Source organism: Pinus tabuliformis, chromosome 1_1 (assembly GCF_031772625.1).
Source record: "Pinus tabuliformis cultivar Carrire ecotype Pingquan chromosome 1_1, CPIR1, whole genome shotgun sequence".
In the NCBI taxonomy this organism is placed as follows: Eukaryota; Viridiplantae; Streptophyta; class Pinopsida; order Pinales; family Pinaceae; genus Pinus; species Pinus tabuliformis.
In genome coordinates, this window is record NC_142297.1 from 116872121 (window position 1) to 116879717 (window position 7597).

The window sequence follows — 7597 nt, forward strand, 5'->3', positions numbered from 1 at the left end:
AGTCTACTAGGCATAACATATCACTTTTACTCATCTCGTTAAGAAAAATATAATCAAAAGATGTACGAAATTATGAGAAGAGTTGATTTAAATAAGCTAGGAGGTTTATTAAGGTCCATATAGTTATCCAATGATGAGGCTCATCAAGGAGAAACTCTAGGATATATAAATGACAAGATAACTTATGCCATTTACTTCATCAGTAAGAATCTGTCGAAAGCTAATCTAAACTACACAGTGACTAAAAAAGAGCTCCTAGTTGTTGCGCATTCATTGAATAAATTTAGGAATTACATTACTAGTTACCAAAAATTGTACATATTGACCATGTTGTAGTTAAATACTTGATGAATAAACTTGATGTATATGCTTGGATTATTAGATGGTTACTTTTATTGCAAAAGTTTAATTTAACTATTATTGACAAGCCTGGCAAGGAGAATGTTGTTGTATATTGTTTATCCAAATTGACTTTGCCTACAAGGGTGGAAGGAATGGTTGATGATCATTTACCAGATGAAAACTTATTCTCCATTTCTGTTCTCTCTCCATGGTTTGTTGAGATAGAAAATTGCTTGGTGTCTGCATAGTTTTCACCATATTTGTCCTCCAAGGAAAAGAGCAAGATCGTAAGGAAGAGCTCTCCTTTCACTTGGATTGGGGAAAATATATTCAAGCTAGGCCCAGATAAAATTCTAATAAGATGTGTCGGGGAGGAGGATGTGTTATCGGGAAAACTAGTGTCCATTCAGAGTTGCTAGTCCCACTAAGACAGGTAGCTATCTTAGAAACAAACAAACTAAAGTTACTTTTGTTTTCCTTTATGAGAAGTAGATGAGAGAGAAGCAGAGAGTACCGACCTCAGTCTTTCACTTGGCTCCTTGCTTGCTTCCTTTCCCCTCTGATAGATCTTTGCCGCTCCTTCCTCACTTGTCCCGCTTCAAAGAACACCTGTAGAGTCAAAACAACATATTACCATCAAAGCATAGAGATCTACAATCATAAATAATATAGGATCAGATATATATTGACCATACAAATACATATATCAATTCAACATTCAAAGACATACAAGAATATGGAGGAAAAATCAAATAGCTTTATTGATAGAAGTAGTAGAAGAGAGGATTACAACCCATTGGTTTGACCCAGCATCATCCTCCCAGCATGAAAGCCCTTCTTCACCTCATGAAAAGCTAGATCACCCAACACTATGATGTTCCACAAAGAAACCAACAACACTTCCTTACGAGATGCAAAATTCTATCCTCTAGACCTCTAGGATGAGGGATCCATATATAGATTTTTGCAAGTGGGTGAGTTAGCTTCTAGGATTTTGATTAGTGTCATTTCTCTGATAGTTCTCAATCCCACTTGGAGATTTCATGATCTCTTACTCATCCTTGGGCGAATTTAGAGAGGCAAGTGTCATAGGAGAAGTTTCTGGAAGATTCCATGATCATCCACCTTGCAAACTGTCTCTGCCATTTGTCTACTCTCACCCATCTCACCCCATAGAAGGCCTTTTCAGTATGCATCGCACCCCCCGTGTGCATTAGGTGAGATGCATCGCACTTTTACCATGGAGCAGGTGAGATGGTCCAGTTTTGACTAGTTCTGAGCAGTTTTTCATGGAGAACTTCTAGGAGATGATATAATCAGCTGACCTTGCTCCTTTAGGGTATGAAACAACAATTTCAGGGACTTGGAAACCCTTGGTTTATGGACATATGTGATTGGGGTTGTCTATAACAGTTGCCCCCTAAAGGCCCACGGGGCTTTGGATTGACAGTGAATGGGTGCGTTGTTAAGGCACTCCTTGCGATAGGTCACCGGTTCAAATCCCCGTGGGTACGTAGGTTAGTCTTAACAAGCAAAAAAAAAAAACAGTTGCCCCCTAAAGCATGAGATCGTAAATCTTTTGATGTCGGGTGAAATGCTTTATCATGAGGATTCGAGGTTTTTCGAACTAGAAGGTGACCTGTAATAAGATACAATACAATACATTATCTTCATAATATTTTCATGATCTAGCTAAGGCGGGCATTCCCATGCTCAGCTTTATAAATTCATTTTCATGTACATAGGATAGACAACCGTTTGTGTGGCATACTGATGATTCTGGTAGAGCCATCATCCTTTGGCTTGGATGATTATCTGTGCAGCTATGATGTACATTTGATGTCTTTATTTTCCTGAATACATCGCAGCTCGGATGGATGAAACTAGATCCGGGGTCTTCAAACTCATTCAATCTTCACCTGAAGTACAAGTTGATCCACGTGAAAAGATGTTCTGAAGTCGAACATGGAAAGACATTGCCTGGTTCCAGCCAATGATGTAAGCTATTAACAAGCACGAGAGGAATCACCAATTATGATAATGACCCTCAAGGTACTGCAGTACAATTCATGTGGTGTGAAAAAGGGACTTGACGTCGAACACCACGCAAAATCTTTCGATCGAAGGCCATTGATGTAAACCTGTCGCCGGAAGTGAGAAACTTGCCATTGAGGCATGCAAGCTTCAAAGTACTGAAAGGGTTGTTCCTAGGTCGACATCTTGGATAATGAGTTGGTGTCGACAAGAAGTGACCCATTGTAGGAGGGCCTTAATGAATCCCACATCTACGACACAAAATAGAGAAAATGATTTTGTGGAGGTGAAAACGATCTGATGATACAAGGTTCAAGGTGGCGGTCATGAAACAATGAAGCGTGAAGGTATTACAGTGGATGAGACACAAGCTAGGTTGGTGAATTCTCTGAGCGAATTCTCTTGAACATATCGGTGATACTGAAATGGATTGGTAGCGTTAACCCCAAAAATGGATGGTACGGTGGACCAATGGTGATATGATCAGTGAATGGAATAACCCAACCCAACTCAATCATGGTGACAGAGTGAATGTGTCATGTTCAAGAGCGAATTGCTACCAATAAAGTTTCTTCAAGTTTTCTTCCCAATTTTTCCCCAGTCATTTCTGACCAGTACCTCTTTATTTTTGTCAAGCTTGAGGAGGATAACATATGCTTGTTCTATAATTTGCCCTTCGGGCAAACCCATCGCTATGTTTTAACGAGCCTAGCAACAGTGAAACTCGCTCTTGCCTGCATGGACAAGTTTGTCGCTATTGTTTTAACGAGTTTAACGACAAAGATAACTCGGTCCTTTTTCAATTTTAGAGAGTCTGAAAAGGGATGGAAAGGAAACTCCAGTATTCCTTTTTCATAATATAATCCTTTAAGTCTAAAAAAAGTATAAAATAATACGAAAGGGATGAATTTTCGATAGTTTTAACGAGTCGAAGAAGACAAGTGCTCGATCTTTTTGTGTAATGATCCCTCAGGTCCAAAAAGATTAAAATCTGGAGGAGGGATATCACTTTCGATCACTTTAACGAGCTGGAGAGGCCAATTGCTCGGCAATATTTTCATATTTTATGAGTCAGATGAAAAGAGCTTAAAGGAGACTCCTTTTTTGAGGAACGAGTGATATTTTCGGGTAGCAGCTGGTTCCAAGTGAGGTTTGGAACTTTTCAATCACAGTAGTGTAAAGAAGATGGCTAATAGAATCACTCATCACAGTTGTTCCTCAAAAGGGTTAAACAATCAAATGGAGGCGTATGATTGGCTAAAAAAGAGTGGAGGTGATGGTAAGAACACGACCAAGGCTCAAAAGCTGATGATAATGTGATCGCAATGGTTATTTACCGAAGGTGGGTTCATTTTTTAATGAGCTTAAACTCTGGTGGAACATATGCTCATTGCTAGGTTTATTTTTTAATGAGCTTGAACTTCGCGTTAAACTACTCATGCCAGTCGTATAATAAGGATGTCTCATCAATACATTCATTTTTTAGGGAGCTTGCCCCATTCGAAACTTTGCTCCAGATCCTTTCACTATGCAAGCTAGGAACGACCAATCCTACGAGTTTAAAGGGTTAAGAACCTACAAACTAAGAAAATAAATGGTCGCTTTTCACTTGCATGCAAAAAGGTTTGCATGCCCCGAGGTATAGTGAAGTACAGTTTCCAGATTACCATTCAATTTGCAGACAAAACACTTGTTCTATCAGGAAAGGCATACCTTCTGATGGAGGAATATTATTCCAGTCTAATCCCATTTTCCTAAATGGATGGGTGTGTCAGACTAGTCATATTCCTATGCAGAAACCTACCTTATAACTGGGGTTTTCCTACCGAAGAAGACCAGGGAGCATGCCTCCTGGGTTTTAGTCACAATCATCGAATCACTCACGCTCATTAGGTGGACCAACTAGAGATTGATGAGACATTCCTTGCATAAAAAGACCAGATAAGGATGGCACTTGACTATTAGCTATGTGTTGACCGGGAATGAAAGTTGGTCTACGAGCTGGACCACTCTGCCTTCATGCGGAAAACACATCACTCGAAAGAGTGAGGAAACAATAGCTCCCATGCTATAAATGTAGTCATGCCCAAGGAGTAGATTGTAATATGAAGGTCCGTGGACTACCATCACATTCAGATAAACGGTTTTCCTTCTCAAAGTTATAGGAAAATTTGGAAGGATCCCTAATGGTCGACTGGTTCCTTTGTCGAAGGCTGTCAGATTTCGCATCTCAGGCAGAAGCGATGGCGAATGAAGCGCTTTCCAAGAAGTTGAGGAAAGGATACTCATAGAAGCCCCTTCATCTATGATAGTACCGACCATGACCATTCTATAAGCTTGTACTATGATTCAGAATGGTACATTAGATGGTAGACGGGGTTTGCCTAGTAGATTCCAGTCGAAGGAAATGACTAGGTTGCTTGGAGGTGGGACCTGTTAGAGTCGGTCTAGTCATACCTCCGTTAGAGATCAAAAACTCTTTGTTGCATTTCATTTTTAGGTGTCTCGCTCAATTCACTAAGTTGTATTTCGCTATGGGCATGCCATAACCCGACGGAAGGACCTTGTTATTCATTCCCCTCATGCTTTATCCTGCTGGCTTAGGTCTGTTGGTCGAATCAATTTTCAAGTCATTTACAGTCCTGTTTGATGTCTAGGTCAGCAAAGAGTCATTTCAGTCATTAGGTCTAGGGTTTGGTCTTCAGAGTGTCAAATAATGCCAGTAGGCCATGAGGATGTCTCCAATAAGTTTTCAGTTCAGAATTTTCATCATCAATAATGGTTGAGAATGATTCTTCTTCAAAACTCTGTTTTGAAGAAGAAATCGTTAAATTTGTTTTCTGTAATGAATATGTAATTCCAAAGTTCCTTCGGTGGTTAAATTCTTCAGGCGCAGCCCTGGTCAGCAATGGTGGCACTCTAAACAGAACAATATTGGATATGGGAACTATTGTTGGATATTTGAATAGATAGATTGAAGTCGTCATTTTTGTGGTTATAGTTCGAAATAGTCTAAATCTCAGACGCCATGGCTGCTCCTTCGCTTTCTACCTCGTTTCAGCCTTATGTGTACTAAAGTCCACAGGCAGTGGCAACACCATTCCAGATATTGGGTGGAGAAGCTTAGACAATGTAGATTATGTTAAAACCACATGAGACAGTCATTGCCAAGCCTGGTACGATGTGCTATATGTATGGATCTATTCAGATGGAAAACATGTTGCCTCCAGAGAATGGAGGCGGTATATGGCAATGGTTTTTTTGGGGAGAATTTTGCAACCACTGCATTTGTGAATTCTGGTTCCCAAGATGGTCTTGCTAGAGTGGCAACACTGTCTCTTGCAAGAATACTTCCGATTGATTTGGCCACTTTTGGTGGAGAAATTATTTGTCAGCGAGATGCATACCTCTGTTCACTTAATGATGTGACAATGTCAACTACGGTGAATAGGAGGGCACGTCCTGGAGTTTTTGGTGGTGAGGGAATTTTGAGACAGAAATTGGTTGGATGCGGCCTTGCTTTTATGGCTGCAAGAGGGTCTGTTGTACAAAAATTTGGCACCTGGAGAAGTACTAGTTGTTGATGCAGCATGTGTTGTTGCTGTGTCAAGCAGTATAGATTCCCACATCAAATATACAGGTCCTGGTATTTTTTTCATCCAAAAGTTTACCATTTCATCGCCTTTCTCAAAGAATAGCACATGCAGTTACGTCTCCAAACGTCCGTGACAATCCACGATTCTTTATTCAAATTGGTATATTCAAATCTATCATCCCTGCAAAATTTGATACAAAGTTTCATCATTCAAGTTCAAAAGTCAGAGGAAACATTACTAAAATGAGTTTGGCAAATTTAAAATTGGAAATCTTCATGTAAAAATCATATCCCCAAACATGTAAAGCTCAAAAAAAGGCAAAACAAAATCGTTTGGGTTGAGCAATGTGAAATTGGAAGAAACTTGGCCAGCGCGGCGCATAGAGCAGGCGGCGCGGCGCACTGGGGAGGCGCGGTGCACTCGGCGCGACCTTTCCGTGCAAAATAACATGGGCGCGGCGCATCCAGGAGGCGCGACGCACTGGGTTTGTGTGCAGTGCACAGAGCTGACAGGCCAGCTTTATACCACCTTTGCCATCAAAACACAAAAACACGCCATTTCTTCGGCTCCAAGTGAAGTTTTATGGATACGCTTTCTAGGTTACATGAAGGTGGATGAAACGAGCTTGAGAAAGGAATTTTCTCCTTTTGGTGAGATTGATAATACAACAACATTTCCTACTCGTACCTATGCCTTTGTTCAGTTCCGTAGTGTGGTGGCAGCTTGTAGGGCTAAAGAAGCTCTTCAAGGGAAATTATTCAGCGATCCTCGGGTGTATATTTGTTTCTCAAAGAATGAATTTGGTATTGTTGAGCATGGTAAGAATTCAATAAATGGCACCTTGCCTTTCTCTCACAATGTTGCTGTCAACTCTGAAATTGGTTCAAAAGTTGTAGAGAATCTCAAACAGGAAAAGAATCATGGTATTACCCATGGAGCATTAGGCATGCCAAGTCCCAGTTTTAATTCAAATCCTGAGAGAATGCACTCTGGTTCAAACATCAAACTCCTGGGGCGTGCTAATTCTATGAAGACAATTGGTAGCGGATATGATGACATAAGAGCAACACGACTAAGTTCTGATTTGAGAGCTACTAAGGAAGTAAGTGAACTTTCTAAGAATAGCCCAAAGGAGTCCATTTTGGCATACTAATATTCCAGGTAAATCCCGTGGTGGTGGCTCTTATTTTGAGGATATCTGGGACTCATCGACTGATGATATGACAAGCCGGGAATTTAAACGGCCAAGGTTTAGAATCAGAGCCGGGAACTATTTTTATTATTAGAAGTTAGTTTTTTCAAATGGCAAATGTAACGTGGCAGTCAAAGATCGAAAGCCTAAATTGAAATGAAGATATATGCAAACTGCAGAAAGATAGGATTGGATGATCTATTTTCGCCTTCAGTTGTCATTCACAGGATCTACGCCACAGGTTCCGCTTCCTCATTGGTCATCAAACTGATTTCACATGTAACGCTGCTCCTTTTCAGAATAGATGGCCGGCTCTTCAGCTTCAGTTTGTTAATGATGTTAAACGGCTCCCTATTTGTGTCGATCTATTTTCCCACCTCTAAGCTTATTTAATGTATTGTAAATCATTTGTAAAGTGTTGGAGTTTCTGGGA

General features: G+C 40.4%; 1 pseudogene; it reads left to right on the forward strand.

Moving 5' to 3' along the window:
* Positions 1-5404: 5404 nt before the first annotated feature.
* LOC149211925 (uncharacterized) lies at positions 5405-6253 on the forward strand (annotated as a pseudogene).
* The last annotated feature ends 1344 nt before the right edge of the window (positions 6254-7597 follow it).